General features: G+C 39.1%; 1 long non-coding RNA gene across 1 annotated transcript in view; it reads left to right on the top strand.

Annotated features, from left to right (window-relative positions):
- LOC122025283 overlaps nucleotides 1-1,350 on the top strand; it is a 2,391-nt gene extending 1,041 nt beyond the window's left edge. Inside the window, exon 2 of the long non-coding RNA XR_006123650.1 lies at nucleotides 1,128-1,350. This is a non-coding gene — a long non-coding RNA (uncharacterized LOC122025283). The remainder of the gene's footprint in view (nucleotides 1-1,127) is intronic.
- The last annotated feature ends 4,977 nt before the right edge of the window (nucleotides 1,351-6,327 follow it).

Raw genomic sequence — 6,327 nt, 5'->3', positions numbered from 1 at the left:
GTTTTGAATGTGATTTGTGTTTTTCTAAGATGAACAAGTTTAAATGGGATGCACATTATCTGTTTGTTTCATTGTTCAATAGAGATGTCGGTTGTGAGCACTCCATGACGCTCTGGATTCTGCTTGAGGAATTTTGTGATGATTTAGAGTCGAATTTGTGCCTCCATGGGAAGTTTGCTTTGGAATCTTTGTATAGTTTCATTCAATATGTTTACTCCGCTGCTTGATATCGTTTAAGGGTTTTGAATTGAGAATTCCGTGTGGATTTTGCTGTACATAGAACTTGGTTGTGGTGATATTCTTCGTGCTAATTAAGAGATTTACTGGTTTTGGTAGTGAGTTTGGTTATTCCTTGGAATTTATTGCTGTTGGGATTTTTGTGAGGATACATTTTGCAGTGAAACAAAAGAACAAAATTGTTAGCGTTGCAAATTTTCATTTAGGAGTAGAAATTGAATTAGCTACTGGTATGGTAGTAGTCGTCATGGGTATGAACTATTTTTCCTAAATCTTAGTCTTGTAATGTAAGCTTACTGGTTATTTGTCTGTCTCTTGTGGTAAATTAATGTCTAAACCTGCTTATATATTTTCCTATGATGCATTTAGTTTGAATATGAATGGATACAGACAAAAAAATTGACATGTTTACAGTATACGAAGAATTGAGTTATTGTTAAATTGACATGTTTACAAGATACGATGAATTGAGCTATTCTTTTGTTTATGTTATGGGTAGTATAAGTTTTATGTGGCTAGATGGTTGAATATGTGCATATGTGGTAGCAGTACGGGATGAGTGACCCGGGATGAGCTCCGGGGAGGGCCCATCCAAACTTGACCGATATTGGAATTTATGTTAGCTTCGGCTATATGACTGCATGTTCTCTAGGAGGTACCTCTAGGTTCATGGGACTGTTGACTGGCTCTAATTGTGGTTACCGGATATGTGACATATTCACCCTTATTAGCTATGTAGGAACTTCTATATATCGTACCTTTCTTCGGTTCGCTGTATTTGAGATAAGTTTATGCATGCTAGTTACTATTCTTGCTACTTCATGGATATCATATTACTCAACTAGGATAATACTTGCTGGGTTCTTAAACTCATGATGCCTACATTACAGGGAGGATGTCTACTAGGAGTATGCGGACAGAGTAGGCGAGATGGACGCATGACACTGTCCAGACGTATAGGAGTGCAAAGCATACTCGTTCCGTTGCGAGAGGTTCTTCATTTATATAGGGAGAGATTTGAGAATTCATTGTTACTTTTGTTAAACCCCTATTGGGATGTTGTTATTTACATTGGATAAGATAAATCATTATGATGGTATTGCACTACGGTTATCTACATAGCAGAGGTCGAGAGGGTTGCCAAAAAAAAAAAAAAAATTGAACACGGGATGTTTCATAACAACCTTCAACTAATTCTAGTACAAGCCCAGAGGGCAGAGATAGAAAGTAAGTTCCTACAGCAACAGCAGCAACCCGTGCTCCATTGCCTACTCGTAGGTCCACCTCGCCCTTCGTCAATGCCCTGTTATTTCTCAGCGCCTGCACATTAGTACAAATGTGAGAAGCACATCCGATATCCAATACCAACGATGCAGAAATAGATAGATTGACTTCTATAACATATATACCTGAAGTAGAAGTCTCACTCCTTTTCTTCTTAAGATCTTCAAGGTATCCTTTGCAGTTCCTCTTCCAGTGCTTGATCTGACCGCAGTGGAAGCAGGTAGCATCCTTGGCAACCCCTCCTTTAGGTTTCATTACCTTGCCTTTACCCTTGGCTTGGGACTTTCCCTTACCTTTATGCTTGCCCTTGCCTTTATGCTTTTACACCATCAAAATAGAGTTGGGCTTTACCTTTTTAAGGTTGAGCTCAGCAGTTCTCAACATGCTTAGCAGCTCAGGCAGAGGCTTGTCAATTTCGTTCATGTTGTAATTCATGACAAATTGACTGTATCTCTCTGGCAAGGATTGCAAGATCAAGGCAGTGGCTAGTTCTTGGCCATGTGGGAATCCCAACCTCTGTAGGTTTTCTATGTACCCAATCATCTTGAGCACATATGGACCTACGGGAGTCCCATCTTGCATCTTGCACTGAAACAGTGCCTTGGAGATCTCGAATCTCTCGTGCCTCTCTTATCCTTGATATAGTTGAGGAAGATGTTCAACCATATCATAAGCAGACATCAACTCGTGTTGCTTCTGAAGCTCAGAGTTCATGATCGCGAGCCTGAGGCATGACACATCTAATGCATCATCTTGATGCTTCTTATAAGCATCTCGGTCAGCTCGCTTGGCAGTGGCAGGAGGTGCCTCGGGAATGGGCTGCTCCAGGACGTACAATTTTCTTTCTTGTGTGAGAACGATTCTCAGATTACTGTACCAGTCTAGGAAATTAACTCCATTGAGCTTGTCCTTGTCAAGGACAGAACGCAGTGAGAAGGTGTTCATGTTTGTCGACATGGCAATCTACAACAGAAATAATGCAGAAAGTAATATCATATTCCATTTATCATTTAATTAGGTTTTTAACTAAATAATGCTCCCACTGAATTATAGAATTTTTGTAAAATCAAGTCATGGATGTGGTCAAACCACACTACTAGATTCATACTAATGAGCTATAATTCACGCGGGAGAAGATCCACATCATACTACGCTTTGAGTTAGCTTTAGCTAAATCACCCAAAACTTAGTATAATCGGTAGATAACTAATTATCAATTACATCCCTATGTAAATCTTGTTTATAGAATCAAGATCCTCATTTATACTAAAACTTGAGTTATCTTTGGCTAAATCACCCAAGATTTAATATAAATATGATTTGTATCCTATCTTCCAACCGTTGGAAAATGCCTATAGTTATACTCAATCCAATTGAGTTAACTAGTTATACTCAATCTAATTGAGTTTGTACTCACCCAAGCTTTGATAGGCAGGACCAAGATTGCCCCTCCGCACCCTACCAAGATAATATGCGTTGCTTTGCATTGGCAGATTCAATAACAACAAATGTTCGAGGTAGTGATGGGTATCAAAACTTGGTAGGCATTTCGAGTAGACTTGATTAAGATCTAATCTAATCGTTAATGTGTATCATATACGTATCAAGACACTAATTACCCTACAATAGCATGCATCACATACACACAAAGAATATAACAATATTCAAAGATAATGTGACATGGTTATGGCCCTACTACGATCCTCTCTAGCCAAAGAGAAGATCGAATGATCAACCTAGGGATAACACATTCTCTAAGGTCTTCATTTGACTACCTTGTGTTGTCGGCTCCCTTCTTGTAACTCCATCTTCAATTGTACATTACAAAAGTGAAACTCGAGTTACATTCGAGTCTAAAATTATTTTACAATAGGAATATTAAAAGAAGGAGGGCACGACACACAGGTCGTGTAACAAAATACAACACGCACAACCAACTGACGGCTCGCAGACCATATTATAAATTACAACACACAATTTCCAATCATATTGGGTCTTTTGGGCCATAACCATGAAACACATCACACACATATTCAAAATATGCATTTTTCATAAATTTTCTACCATTCTAACAACCCTTTATGAGTCGCAACTTCGCGACGATCTCGCTTGTTGATTTTTTCAGTCGAGGTCAAGTAACAATTCCCCTTGCGGGGTTAGGGGCAGCACCCCTACTCACAAAATTAATTTGGTGAGTGTTACATAGACCTTACAACACCTAAAATCACTTAGATCACCGATTTGGCCGAGACCAACTCATTGCGAAAAAATTTTCTTCGTGGCAGAAAACCTCCAAGTGACTATACACTTTTTGTTTCGCTCCCAAGAAAAAAATACTCATAAAATGTTAAAATTTAGTAAATCTACAGAAATTTACAGATCTATAAATATCTAATAAAATGCAAATAAAATAAGTATATGCTTCGCACGGGCTCTGATACCATTGTTGGAACTTTCGAGCCGCAAAAACCATTTTTTTGCGTTGCAGGAAACCTCGAAGTTCTTGCCACGGATCCGTGCGAAGATAAAATTTTACATATACTTAGTTTTCTCCTAGATCTACACTAGATCTACATGGTAGAGATTATACCTTTGTAGTGAAGCCCTTCGTTTATCTCGCTCGTCCAAAAGTTGTCGGATCTCGTAGAGTGTCAAGTGAACACTCCTCTATACGTATCCACATAGATAAGAGATGGAGAAAAATCACTTAGAGTGTGCTAGCACTCTCAAGGGGTTTCGGCAATGGAGGATGAGGGAGAGGGAAGAAGAGAGGAGGAAGAAGAAGACTTGAATTCCAATCAATGTGTGGCCGACCACTCTTGAGAGGTTTTAAACCTCTATGTAATACCAAGAGTCATGACTCTTGGTCTCCCTCATGAGGTGGCACACACTTGATGTAGCCTTGATGATGTGGACCATCATCATTGGCCGGCCCCATGCCTAGTCACAAATGATGTGGCATTTGGTAAAGTCAAACTTGACCTTCATCTTCCCTCTCAAGTCAAGTCAAACTTGACCTCTTATCTCCCATGATTGATCAAATCCAACCTTTGATTCAAGTCAACTTAATTTAATGAATCTCTCATTCATTGATTTAAATTGACTCAATGAATTATAATCTAAATTAGACTCATTGGACACATGAATTAAATTGAGTCCAACTCAATTAGTCTAATTTGGATTAATCTTAATCCAATTTGGTTCATCATATGAACCTTATCTCTTGGTCCATCTTATGAATCTAATCTCCATCTAATTGCCCTTTGTGTGTGGCCCTATAGGTTCTTGTAACGTTGACAATGCTCCTAAACTCATTAAGAAACATAAGTAATGAGCGACATCTAGCAACACATCATTACTACCCAAGTTACAAGAATGTTGAGATCCAACATCACCTTTGTGACTACTAATTGTGACTCTCACAATATATGATAATGTCCTTCTATCCTAGACATCTAGATTAATCAATTGAGGCATAGACCATGTCATCCTCTAATCAATCTATATCTGTAACTCCAAGTAAACTCACTCTAATCAAATGAGCTTAATATCTCATATTGACTCATTTGGGCATGGACATGCACTTAGTGGACTCACTCTATCAAGAATCATGATGTCACTCTCGTCATACAGGAGGGATAGATCCCATCTACATCACTCACATCCCTCCGCATTGTTGGGTTCGTCGGGCCGTGAAAACCGCTTTTTCGCATCGCGAAAACCCCGAGTCACCCAAAGCCATGGATCTCGTGCAAAGATTCGTAAACAAAATTTTTCGAAAAACCTTTTTCTTGTACGAGCTTGTAAAAAATTTAGATCTACACTAAAGTTAAGATCATTACCCTTGATGCGCGCCCCACGCGAATCCCGCTCGTCTAAATGGTGCCGGATCTCACGACCGTCAAGCGTACGGTCCTCTAGAAGTATCCACACGGACACACTAGATGGAGGTGACCAAAAACCAAGGTGTGCTAGCACCTATGTGGTTCGGCCAAGGAAGGAGGAGAGGGAGAGAGCAAGAAGAACTCTAGGAGGAAGAAGAAGGAATGAATGATGGAATAATTTTCAAAATGAAAATTATTCTCCTCATTCAAGTGTCCGACCACCTTCTCATGTCTAACTACCATTTCCACATTAAATACAATTAATGTGGAGTCATTAAAGAGTTGTAACCCCCATGAGGTGGCACTCTAGGATGATGTGGATCAACACTATTGGTCCACATCTTGCCACCTCACTAAATTACATGGCAACAAGTGTAACCTCCTCATTTAATGTGGGCCGACCACATTAAATGCTATGGAGGCTTGTAACCTCCATGAGGTGGCACACATTGATGATGTGGAGCAATCCTATTGGTCCACATCTTGCCAACTCACTAGTGATGTGGCAAAAAGTCAAGTCAAACATGACTTTTTCTCTTCCTCTCAAATCAAGTCAAACTTGATTAAATCTCTCTCATGGTGGATCTAATCCAACCATATGATTCAAGCCAACTTAATATAATGAATCTAATTCATTAAATTAAGTTGATTTAATGAGTCATAATCAAAATTAGACTCATTGAACACATGAATCAACTTGAGTCCAACTCAATTAGCCCAATTAGGATAACTCTTAATCCAATTTGATACATCAAATGAATATAATCCTCTTGGTTCATCATATGAACCTAATCTCCATCTAATTGTCCTTAGTGTGTGACCCTATAGGTTCTTATAACATTGGCAATGCCCCTAAACCCATTTAGGAGCATAAGTAATGAGCGGTATCTAGCAACACATCATTACTACCCAAGTTACAAGA

The sequence above is a fragment of the Zingiber officinale genome, chromosome 9B, assembly GCF_018446385.1.
Source record: "Zingiber officinale cultivar Zhangliang chromosome 9B, Zo_v1.1, whole genome shotgun sequence".
In the NCBI taxonomy this organism is placed as follows: domain Eukaryota; kingdom Viridiplantae; phylum Streptophyta; class Magnoliopsida; order Zingiberales; family Zingiberaceae; genus Zingiber; species Zingiber officinale.
Note: the sequence above shows the minus strand (reverse complement) of the source record. Positions and strands in the feature narration are given on the sequence as shown.